Source organism: Leuresthes tenuis, unplaced genomic scaffold (assembly GCF_036924035.1).
Source record: "Leuresthes tenuis unplaced genomic scaffold, fLeuTen1.0.hap1 SCAF_23, whole genome shotgun sequence".
Classification (NCBI taxonomy): domain Eukaryota; kingdom Metazoa; phylum Chordata; class Actinopteri; order Atheriniformes; family Atherinopsidae; genus Leuresthes; species Leuresthes tenuis.
In genome coordinates, this window is record NW_027325377.1 from 11,267,555 (window position 1) to 11,280,593 (window position 13,039).

The following is a 13,039-nucleotide window of genomic DNA, read 5'->3' on the forward strand; positions in this document are numbered from 1 at the left end:
CTGCTCAGTGACAACAGAGGTTTTTACCAAATGGTCTGAAATATTTCCATGTGCACAAGCAGATGCACTCTCAGTAGCAAAATCACGCGTAAAATAACTCATTTCTAGATTTGAAATTCCTGAAAAGATCTTCAGTGATAATTTGACACACTTTGTAAACAATGTCATCTCACTGATGGCAAAGAACTTAAAATAGACCTTAGAAACCACTGTGATATAGAAGGTTTCGCTAACACATTGGAATTGTTTTACTATTTACATATGCATGTGCAGTGAAGAATTGCTTGCTGCTGATAAATGCAAAGAAGAACAGCTTACACATAAATGCTCACATATAGGCTGCTGAATGCAATGAAGACCTGCTTATCCAGTAAAGTTCAATGTCAATGTGTAATATTCAATTAGGATTTGCAAAACAGTGAAGTTAAACAATGAATGGGTCCATAGTCGGTATGAGAAGACTACAGGAATATTTACCTGGGTGTACGTTCAAACAGAGATGAGAAAATTGCAATAAATTATTGTTTGTTTGTTTGTTAGTATGTATATGAATGTTATGTGTATAAACTGTGTTGAGTTGTAGTTACTCAGTAGTGTCTCAGTGAAACAACCGACGGGGGAAGCCTTGCGTTGACAACAAAAGCAGTGTTTTACTGATCAGTCAAGTTGCTCCAGTGTACTCCATACAAACTGGTTGGCTACTGAAGGGATAGAAAATGGGGAATACTTGTTTTAAAGCAAACAAGGAATTAGATGGGAAAAATACATGTTTTAACGGGACCCAGACAATATTAAATACTCAGACAGATGGGAGAAGAAGTGTAGTTTTGTAGGAAATCACAAAATTATTACATAAAATGAGTGAAATCAATTGAAGAATGCCTTTCTGAAGAGCTGTTTACCACAGATGAGCAGCTTTGCGACCAAGCACATCGTAGATCGCTTTACTGCCAAAATGATCTAGTTTAATGGATTGGTTTAGACATTTATAACAGCATTTTAAGAACAAAGAGAGAAACAAAAAGGGACAACGCTTCATGGTGGAAGGTGATGTATAAATAACTGTGTATATGATGAAGGAGAGACCATTTGAGCAGCACAGCCATTTCGCAGCACAGGGACAGCAGTCCAAGTTAAAGGATCTCCCATGTGGTATCACCTGTCACACTGTGTCAAGGCATCAAAAGAAGAAAAAATCACCAAACTCAAGGACAAAGAGACGAAGACTCCGGTGAACGAAGAGAGAGGACTTACAAACCAGAAATACAAAAGGATGCTCGATATCAAGATCCAGAAGAAGAGGCTAACAATGCCACGAACACTTACGATGCTGGGAATGATGCCAGCAATGAACAGAGAAGAAGATTCAGTGTCATCAATCTGCAACACGTGCCTCTAATGAGGGGGTGAATATAGAATCCTCAACGATTACAACGTCTCTGGGAACTGCGACAACAACAAGGTTTAAACCATTTTTATATATATTGTAACCTATTGGCTAAGGAATAGTGCTGAAAATGAGGTAAATCTAATCCACCACTGTCCTTGGTCTTCTGTAGGGTTTTTAAACTAATACGTGGTGGTTTGTTTTTCCACAGAAATTTGGAGATGCATGAATCTAGTGACTTAAACCAAGTAGCAGATGGTTTTATGGGGATCATTGAGAACAAATAGTTAACTTTTGGTAGTATCATCATTTTAATGGTTGTAACTCTCCCCATAAGTGATATAGGTAAGGACTTCCAACGAGAGAGATCGTCCTCTACTCTCTTTACTAATTGCACATAATCCATCTGTACTTATCAGTTTAATATGTGATATGTCTATGCAAGGACTACATATTAAATGGATTTTTATCAATAGGAGTTGAAAAAGGAGCTTGCTCCGTTCACTCCAAGCATCGACCCGGTGCTGCAGTGCCGCTGGGAACGGTGCGCTCTCCTCTGCTCTTGTGAAAAAGCTAACAGCGGTGCAGGATGGAAGTTTCTTTTAGTCTGCTGAGAAAAGAGAGTGAATGCAAAGTAGACTTTAACACGGCTCTGGGAGCGAGCCGAGTGCGGGCTAACCAGGAGAAATGCTTGAAAGAAACGCGACACCGAATGAGCGGTCAGAACAAAGCCTCAATACGGTGTTCCTGTGGTGTTTTTATAAAATGCGGTGAAAATAAAGGTGTGAATGCCCCATAGAAAACTAAAAGGTGGAGCGGAAGTGTTCGGCTGCAAGAAGGTGTGAATGTCCGACTATATTTGGTGAAAAGCAGGTGAAGCAAGGTCTGAATGCCCAACCTTACATCATCAAAAGCGAGATCAGAGGTTTTTGGCTGCAAGAAGGCCATAGTTTGCCAAAAGCGGGTAAGGTGCGAATGACCGACTAAATATCAACAAAAGTGGGGGCGGAGGTCTTCGGATGCAAGTGGGTGTGAATATCCCACCATACAAGTATGGTGGAGAGGAAGCTGTGAATGGCCGACCATAGTTTGCAAAAAGCGGGTGAGAAAAGGTGCGAATGTCCAACCATACATGATCGAAACAGGGTGTTTGGCTGCGACAAGGTGTGAATGTCCACCCATAATTAATGAAAAGCGGGCAACAAGTAGGTTCGAATGCCATACCATACATCATCAAAAGCAGGAGTGGATGTGTTCGGCTACAAGAAGGTTTGAATGTCCGAGCATAGTTTGTAAAAAGCGGGTAAGAAAAGGTTCGAATGCCCGAACATACACCATCAAAAGAGGGAGCGGAGGTGTTCCGCTGTAAGACGGTGTGAATGTCCGACCATAGTTGGTAAAAAGTGGGTATGAAAAGGTGCGAATGCCCAAATTCGGCTGCAAAAAACTGTGTTCGGCTGCAAAAAGGTGTGAATGTTCGACTAAAGTTTGTAAAAAGCGGGTAAGACAAGGTGCGAATGCCTGACAATGTATGATCAAAAGTGGGAGCGGAGTGTTCAGCTGCAAGAAGGTCTAAATGTCCATAATTAATTGCTAGAAAACATGAAAGAAAATTTTCGAAAATCAATCCGCACATGATCATAAGTGGGAGAGGAGGTGTTCAGCTGCAAGAAGGTGTGAATATCCTACCATAATTGCTGAAAAATGTGTTAGAAACGGTAAGAATCCCGGACCATACCTCATCAAAAGCTAGAGAGGTGGTGTTCGGCTACAAGTAGGTGTGAATGTCTGACTAAAGTTCAAATATATTAACAAAAGCGGGAGGAGAGGTCTTCGGATGAGTTGTTCAGAATTTCCAACCATAATCTATAAAATGCGGTGAAAAAAAAGGTGTGATAGAAACCTAAAAGGTGGAGCGGAAGTGTTCGGCTGCAAGAAGGTGTGAATGTCCATCTATAGTTGGTGAAAAGCAGGAAAAGCAAGGTCTGAATGCCCAATCTTACATCATCAAAAGCGAGATCAGAGGTGTTTGGCGGCAAGAAAACGGGTAAGGTGTGAATGACCGACTAAATATCAACAAAAGTGGGGGCGGAGATCTTCGGATGCAAGTGGGTGTGAATATCCCACCATACAAGTATGGTGGAGAGGAAGCTGTGAATGGCCGACCATAGTTTGCAAAAAGCGGGTGAGAAAAGGTGCGAATGTCCAACCATACATGATCAAAACAGGGAGCGGAGGTGTTTGGCTGTGACAAGGTGTGAATGTCCACCCATAATTAATGAAAAGCGGGCAACAAGTAGGTTCGAATGCCCAACCATACATCAACAAAAGCAGGAGTGGATGTGTTTGGCTACAAGAAGGTTTGAATGTCCGAGCATAGTTTGTAAAAAGCGGGTAAGAAAAGGTGCGAATGCCCGACAAAGTATGATCAAAAGAGGGAGTGGAGGTTTTCGGCTACAAGGTTTGAATGTACGACCATAGTTTGTAAAAAGCGGGTAAGAAAAGGTGCGAATGCCCGAACATACACCATCAAAAGAGGGAGCGGAGGTGTTACACTTGAAAGACGGTGTGAATGTCCGACCATAGTTGGTAAAAAGTGGGTAAGAAAAGGTTCGAATGCCCGAATATATACCATCAAAAGCGGAAGCGGAGGTGTTCGGCTGCAAGAAGGTGTGAACGTCCGACCAAAGTTTGTAAAAAGCAGTTAAGAAAAGGTTCGAATATCCAACCAAACATAATCAAAAGTGGGAACAGAGCTGTTCGACTGCAAGTAGGTGTGAATATCCACCCATAATTCCTGAAAAATGGGTAAGAAAAGGTGCGAATGCCCGAACATACACCATCAAAAGAGGGAGCGGAGGTGTTCCTCTGTAAGATGCTGCGAATGTCCGACCATAGTTGGTAAAAAGCGGGTAAGAAAAGGTTAAAAAACCGGACTGTACACAATCAATAGCGGGAGCGGAGTTGTTCGGCTACAAGAAGGTGTGAAAGTCCGACCATGGTTTGTAAAAAGCGGGTAAGACAAGGTGCGAATGCCCGACAATGTATGATCAAAAGAGGGAGCGGAGTGTTTCGGCTGCAAGGTCTGAATTTCCAACCATAATTTGTAAACACCGTTGAAGAAAAGGCTTGAAAGCCCGACTATACACCATCAAAAGCGGGAGCGGAGGTGTTCAGCTGCAAGAAGGTCTGAATGTCCACCAATAATTACTGAAAAATGGGTAAGAAAAGTTGTGAATGCCCAACTATACATCATCACAAGCAGAAGTGGATGTGTTCGGCCACAAGAAGGTTTGAATGTCCGACCATAGTTTGTAAAAGGCGGGTAAGAAAAGGTTCGAATGCCCGAACATACACAATCAAAAGAGGGAGCGGAGGTGTTTCACTGCAAGAAGGTGTGAATGTCCGAGCATAGTTTGTAAAAAGTGGGTAAGAAAAGGTTCGAATGCCAGAACATACACCATCAAAAGAGGGAGCGGAGGTGTTCCGCTGTAAGAAGGTGTGTATGTCCGACCATAGTTGGTAAAAAGCGGGTAAGAAAAGGCTAAAATACCCAACTCTACACAATCAATAGCGGGAGCGGAGTTGTTCGGCTAAAAGAAGGTATGAAAGTCCGACCATGGTTTGTAAAAAGCGGGTAAGAAAAGGTTCGAATGCCAAAATATACACCATCAAAAGTGGAAGCCGAGGTGTTCGGCTGCAAGTAGGTGTGAATGTCAGATCATAATTTGTAAAAAGCTGATGAGAAAGGTGTGAATGACCAACAATAATTGCTGAAAAATGTGTTAGAAAAGGTAAGAATGCCGGACCATTCATCATCAAAAGCGGGAGAAGAGGTGTTCGGCTGCAAGAAGCTGTGAATGTCCAGCCATAATAACTCAAAAACGGGTAAGAAAAGGTAGTATTGCCAGACCATAAATGATCAAAACAGGGAGCGGAGGTGTTTCGCTGTAAGAAGGTGTGAATGTCCCACCATAATTGGTAAAAAGCGGGTAAGAAAAGGTTAAAATACCCGACTGTACACAATCAATAGCGGGAAGGGATGTGTTCGGCTACAAGAAAGTGTGAAAGTCCAACCATGTTTTGTAAAAAGTGGTTAAGAAAAGGTGCGAATGCCCGACAATGTATGATCAAAAGCGGGAGCAGAGGTGTTCAGCTGCAAGAAGGTCTCAATGTCCATCAATAATTGCTAGAAAACATGAAAGAAAATTTTCGAATATCAAACCGCACATGATCATATGCGGGAGAGGAGGTGTTCAGCTGCAAGATGGTGTGAATGTCCACCCATAATTCCTGAAAAATGGGTAAAAAAAGGTGCGAATGCCCAACCATACAACATCAAAAGCATGTGTGAATGTCAGATCATAATTTGCAAAAACCTGATGAGAAATGGTGAGAATGCCCGACTATACACCATCAAATGCGGGAGCGGAGGTGTTCGGCTGTGAGTAGGTGTGAATGTCCGACCATACTTGCTGAAAAATATGACAAAGCAGTTTTCACTTGGTTTGAGTGAAGGAATTCATTTTATATCAAAATCCGAATTTGTGTAGAACTCGTGGAAATAAGTTTATTCTCGGATTCCTAAAGGTTTAGTGTTGTTCTTTGGTACACTGCAAAGTAATACTTTCTATTTTGTTGAAACCGATTCAGACATGGATAAATATGAAGGACAAAGCAGTTTTAACTTGGTTTGAGTGAAGGAATTCATTTTATATCAAAATCCAAAATTGTGTAGAACTGGTGAAAAGAGGCTTATTCTCGGATTCCTAAAGGTTTAGTGTTGTTCTTTGGTATACTGCAAAGTAATACTTTCTATTTTGTTGAAACCCATTCAGACATGGATAAATATGAAGGACAAAGCAGTTTTAACTTGGTTTGAGTGAAGGAATTCATTTTATATCAAAATCCAAAATTGTGTAGAACTGGTGAAAAGAAGCTTATTCTCGGATTCCTAAAGGTTTAGTGTTGTTCTTTGGTATACTGCAAAGTAATACTTTCTTTTTTGTTGAAACCTATTCAGACATGGATAAATATTAAGGACAAAGCAGTTTTAACTTGGTTTGAGTGAAGGAATTCATTTTATATCAAAATCCGAAATTGTGTAGAACTGGTGATAAGAAGCTTATTTTCGGATTCCTAAAGGTTTAGTGTTGTTCTTTGGTATACTGCAAAGTAATACTTTCTTTTTTGTTGAAACCTATTCAGACATGGATAAATATGAAGGACAAAAGCAGTTTTAACTTGGTTTGAGTGAACGAATTCATTTTATATCAAAATCCGAAATTGTGTAGAACGAGTCAATCGACGCTTATTCTCGGATTCCTGAAAAGGTTTAGAGTTGTTCTTTCCTATCTTGCAAAGTACAACGTTCTTTTTTGTTTAAAGCTATTTAGACATGAATAAATATGAAGGACAAAGCAGTTTTAACTTGGTTTGAGTGAAGGAATTCATTTTATATCAAAATCCGAAATTGTGTAGAACTCGTGAAAAGAAGATTATTCTCGGATTCCTAAACGTTTAGTGTTGTTCTTTCCTATCCTGCAAAGTACAACGTTCTTTTTTGTTTAAAGCTATTATGACATGGATAAATATGAAGGACAAAGCAGTTTTAACTTAATCGGTTTCAACAAAATAGAAAGTATTACTTTGCAGTATACCAAAGAACAACACTAAACCTTTAGGAATCCGAGAATAAACTTATTTCCACGAGTTCTACACAATTTCGGATTTTGATATAAAATGAATTCCTTCACTCAAACCAAGTTAAAACTGCTTTGTCATATTTTTCAGCAAGTATGGTCGGACATTCACACCTACTCACAGCCGAACACCTCCGCTCCCGCATTTGATGGTGTATAGTCGGGCATTCTCACCATTTCTCATCAGGTTTTTGCAAATTATGATCTGACATTCACACCTGCTTTTGATGATGTATGGTTGGGCATTCGCACCTTTTTTTTACCCATTTTTCAAGAATTATGGTCGGACTTTCACACCTTCTTGTAGCCGAACACATCCCTTCCCGCTATTGATTGTGTACAGACGGCCATTTTAACCTTTTCTTACCCGCTTTTTACCAACTACGGTCGGACATTCACACCTTCTTATGGCGGAACACCTCCGCTCCCTCTTTTGATGGTGTATGTTCGGGCATTCGAACCTTTTCTTACCCGCTTTTAACAAACTATGCTCGGACATTCAAACCTTGTAGCCGAACACATCCAGTCCTGCTTTTGATGATGTATGGTTGGGCATTCGCACCTTTTTTTTTACCCATTTTTGAGGAATTATGGGTGGACATTCACACCTTCTTGCAGCTAAACACCTCCGCTCCCACTTATGATCATGTGCGGTTTGATATTCGAAAATTTTCTTTCATGTTTTCTAGCAATTATTGATGGACATTCAGACCTTCTTGCAGCTGAACCCCTCTGCTCCCGCTTTTGATGGTGTATAGTCGGGCTTTCGAGCCTTTTCTTCCCCGGTTTTTACAAATTATGGTTGGACATTCAGACCTTCTTTTAGCCGAAAACCTCCGCTCCCTCTTTTGATCATACATTGTCGGGCATTCGCACCTTTTCTTACCCGCTATTTACAAAACATGGTCGGATTTTCACACCTTCTTGTAGCCGAACACATTCGCTCCCGCTATTGATTGTGTACAGTCGGGTATTTTAACCTTTTCTTACCCACTTTTTAGCAACTACGGTCGGACATTCACACCTTTTAGTAGCCAAACAACTCCGCTCCCGCTATTGATTGTGTACAGTCGGGTATTTTAACCTTTTCTTACCCGCTTTTTACCAATTATGGTCGGACATTCACACCTTCTTACAGCGGAACACCTCCGCTCCCTGTTTTGATCATTTATGGTCTGGCAATACTACCTTTTCTTAACCGTTTTTGAGTAATTATGGCTGGACATTCACAGCTTCTTGCATCCGAACACCTCTTCTCTGCTTTTGATGATGAATAGTCCGGCATTCTTAACTTTTCTAACACATTTTTCAGTAATTATTGTCGGTCATTCACACCTTTCTCATCAGCTTTTTGCAAATTATGATCTGACATTCACACCTACTTGCAGCCGAACACCTCGGCTTCAGTTTTTGATGGTGTATATTTTGGCATTCGAACCTTTTCTTACCCACTTTTTACAAACTATGCTCGGACATTCACACCTTCTTGCAGCGAAACCCCTCCGCTCCCTCTTTTGATTGTGTATGTTCGGGCATTCGAACCTTTTCTTATCCGCTTTTACAAACTATGGTCGGACATTCAAACCTTCTTGTGGCCGAACACATCCACTTCTGCTTTTTATGATATATAGTTGGGCATTCACACCTTTTCTTACCCATTTTTCAGTAATTATTGGTTGGAAATTCAGACCTTGCAGCCGAACACCTCCGCTCCCTCTTTTGATCATACATTGTCGGGCATTCGCACCTTGTCTTACCCGCGTTTTACAAACCATGGTCGGACTTTCACACCTTCTTGTAGCCGAACAACTCCGCTCCCGCTATTGATTGTGTAGAGTCGGGTATTTTAACCTTTTCTTACCCGCTTTTTACCAATTATGGTCGGACTTTCACACCGTCTTACAGCGGAACACCTCCGCTCCCTCTTTTGATGGTGTATGTTTTGGCATTCAAACTTTTTCTTACCCACTTTTTACAAACTATGGTCGGACCTTCAAACCTTCTTGTAGCAGAACACATCCACTTCTTCTTTTGATGATGTATGGTTGGGCATTCGCACCTTTCCTTACCCATTTTTCAGGAATTATGGGTGGACATTCACACCTACTTGCAGTCGAACAGCTCTGCTCCCACTTTTGATTATGTTTGGTTGGATATTCGAACCTTTTCTTAACTGCTTTTTACAAACTTTGGTCGGACGTTCACACCTTCTTGCAGCCGAACACCTCCGTTTCCGCTTTTGATGGTATATATTCGGGCATTCGAACCTTTTCTTACCCGCTTTTTACCAACTATGGTCGGACATTCACACCTTCTTACAGCGGAAAACCTCCGCTCCCTCTTTTGATGGTGTATGTTCTGGCATTCGAACCTTTTCTTACCCACTTTTTACAAACTATGCTCGGACATTCACACCTTCTTGCAGCGAAACACCTCCGCTCCCTCTTTTGATTGTGTATGTTCGGGCATTTAAACCTTTTCTTACCCGCCTTTTACAAACTATGGTCGGACATTCAAACCTTCTTGTGGCCGCACACATCCACTTCTGCTTGTGATGATGTATAGTTGGGCATTCACACCTTTTCTTACCCATTTCTCAGTAATTATTGGTGGACATTCAGACCTTCTTGCAGCTGAACACCTCTGCTCCCGCTTTTGATGGTGTATAGTCGGGCTTTCGAGGCTTTTCTTCAACGGTGTTTACAAATTATGGTTGGAAATTCAGACCTTGCAGCCGAACACCTCCGCTCCCTCTTTTGATCATACATTGTCGGGCATTCGCACCTTGTCTTACCCGCGTTTTACAAACCATGGTCGGACTTTCACACCTTCTTGTAGCCGAACAACTCCGCTCCCGCTATTGATTGTGTACAGTCGGGTATTTTAACCTTTTCTTACCCGCTTTTTACCAATTATGGTCGGACATTCACACCGTCTTACAGCGGAACACCTCCGCTCCCAATTTTGATGGTGTATGTTCGAGCATTCGAACTTTTTCTTACCCACTTTTTACAAGCTATGGTCGGACATTCAAACCTTCTTGTAGCAGAACACATCCACTTCTTCTTTTGATGATGTATGGTTGGGCATTCGCACCTTTTCTTACCCATTTTTCAGGAATTATGGGTGGAAATTCACACCTACTTGCAGTCGAACAGCTCTGCTCCCACTTTTGATTATGTTTGGTTGGATATTCGAACCTTTTCTTAACTGCTTTTTACAAACTTTGGTCGGACGTTCACACCTTCTTGCAGCCGAACACCTCCGCTTCCGCTTATGATGGTATATATTCGGGCATTCGAACCTTTTCTTACCCGCTTTTTACCAACTATGGTCGGACATTCGCACCATCTTACAGCGGAACACCTCCGCTCCCTCTTTTGATGGTGTATTTTCGGGCATTCGCACCTTTTCTTACCCGCTTTTTACAAACTATGGTTGGACATTCAAACCTTCTTGTAGCCGAAAACCTCCACTCCCTCTTTTGATCATACATTGTCGGGCATTCGCACCTTTTCTTACCCGCTTTTTACAAACTATGCTCGGACATTCAAACCTTCTTGTAGCCAAACACATCCACTCCTGCTTTTGTTGATGTATGGTTGGGCATTCGAACCTACTTGTTGCCCACTTTTCATTAATTATGGGTGGACATTCAGACCTACTTGCAGCCGAACACCTCGGCTTCCGCTTTTGATGGTGTATATTTTGGCATTCGAACCTTTTCTTACCCGCTTTTTACAAACCATGGTCGGACTTTCACACCTTCTTTTAGCCGAACAACTCCGCTCCCGCTATTGATTGTGTAGAGTCGGGTATTTTAACCTTTTCTTACCCGCTTTTTACCAACTATGGTTGGACATTCACACCTTCTTACAGCGGAACACCTCCGCTCCCTCTTTTGATGGTGTATGTTCGGGCATTCGAACCTTTTCTTACCCGCTTTTTACAAACTATGCTCGGACATTCACACCTTCTTGCAGCGAAACACCTCCGCTCCCTCTTTTGATTGTGTATGTTCGGGCATTCAAACCTTTTCTTACCCGCCTTTTACAAACTATGGTCGGACATTCAAACCTTCTTGTGGCCGAACACATCCACTTCTGCTTTTGATGATGTATAGTTGGGCATTCACACCTCTTCTTACCCATTTTTCAGTAATTATTGGTGGACATTCAGACCTTCTTGCAGCTGAACACCTCTGCTCCCGCTTTTGATGGTGTATAGTCGGGCTTTCGAGGCTTTTCTTCAACGGTGTTTACAAATTATGGTTGGAAATTCAGACCTTGCAGCCGAACACCTCCGCTCCCTCTTTTGATCATACATTGTCGGACATTCGCACCTTGTCTTACCCGCGTTTTACAAACCATGGTCGGACATTCACAGCTTCCTCTCCACCATACTTGTATGGTGGGATATTCACACCCACTTGCATCCGAAGACCTCCGCCCCCACTTTTGTTGATATTTAGTCGGTCGTTCACACCTTACCCGTTTTCTTGCAGCCAAACACCTCTGATCTCGCTTTTGATGATGTAAGATTGGGCATTCAGACCTTGCTTTTCCTGCTTTTCACCAACTATAGACGGACATTCACACCTTCTTGCAGCCGAACACTTCCGCTCCACCTTTTAGGTTTCTATCACACCTTTTTTTTCACCGCATTTTATAGATTATGGTTGGAAATTCTCAACCACTCATCCGAAGACCTCTCCTCCCGCTTTTGTTAATATATTTGAACTTTAGTCAGACATTCACACCTACTTGCAGCCGAACACCTCCTCTCCCACTTATGATCATGTGCAGATTGATTTTCGAAAATTTTCTTTCATGTTTTCTAGCAATTAATGATGGACATTTAGACCTTCTTGCAGCTGAACACCTCCGCTCCCGCTTTTGATCATACATTGTCAGGCATTCGAACCTTGTCTTACAAACTTTAGTCAAACATTCACACCTTTTTGCAGCCGAACACAGTTTTTTTCAGCCGAAGTTGGGCATTCGAACCTTTTCATACCCACTTTTTACCAACTATGGTCGGACATTCAAACCTTCTTGTAGCCGAACACATCCAGTCCTGCTTTTGATGATGTATGTTCAGGCATTCGCACCTTTTCTTACCAGCTTTTTACAAACTATGCTCGGACATTCAAACCTTCTTGTAGCCGAAAACCTCCACTCCCTCTTTTGATCATACTTTGTCGGGCATTCGCACCTTTTCTTACCCGCTTTTTACAAACTATGCTCGGACATTCAAACCTTCTTGTAGCCAAACACATCCACTCCTGCTTTTGTTGATGTATGGTTGGGCATTCGCACCTACTTGTTGCCCGCTTTTCATTAATTATGGGTGGACATTCACACCTTGTCGCAGCCAAACACCTCCGCTCCCTGTTTTGATCATGTATGGTTGGACATTCGCACCTTTTCTCACCCGCTTTTTGCAAACTATGGTCGGCCATTCACAGCTTCCTCTCCACCATACTTGTATGGTGGGATATTCACACCCACTTGCATCCGAAGATCTCCGCCCCCACTTTTGTTGATATTTAGTCGGTCATTCACACCTTACCCGTTTTCTTGCCGCCAAACACCTCTGATCTCGCTTTTGATGATGTAAGATTGGGCATTCAGACCTTGCTTTTCCTGCTTTTCACCAACTATAGATGGACATTCACACCTTCTTGCAGCCGAACACTTCCGCTCCACCTTTTAGGTTTCTATCACACCTTTTTTTTTCACCGCATTTTATAGATTATGGTTGGAAATTCTCAACCACTCATCCGAAGACCTCTCCTCCCGCTTTTGTTAATATATTTGAACTTTAGTCAGACATTCACACCTACTTGTAGCCGAACACCACCTCTCTAGCTTTTGATGAGGTATGGTCCGGGATTCTTACCGTTTCTAACACATTTTTCAGCAATTATGGTAGGATATTCACACCTTCT

The 13,039-nt window shown here is 42.0% G+C and overlaps 1 pseudogene; it reads left to right on the forward strand.

Moving 5' to 3' along the window:
• The first annotated feature begins 1,765 nt into the window (after positions 1-1,765).
• Positions 1,766-1,942, forward strand: LOC140283461 (U2 spliceosomal RNA; annotated as a pseudogene).
• The last annotated feature ends 11,097 nt before the right edge of the window (positions 1,943-13,039 follow it).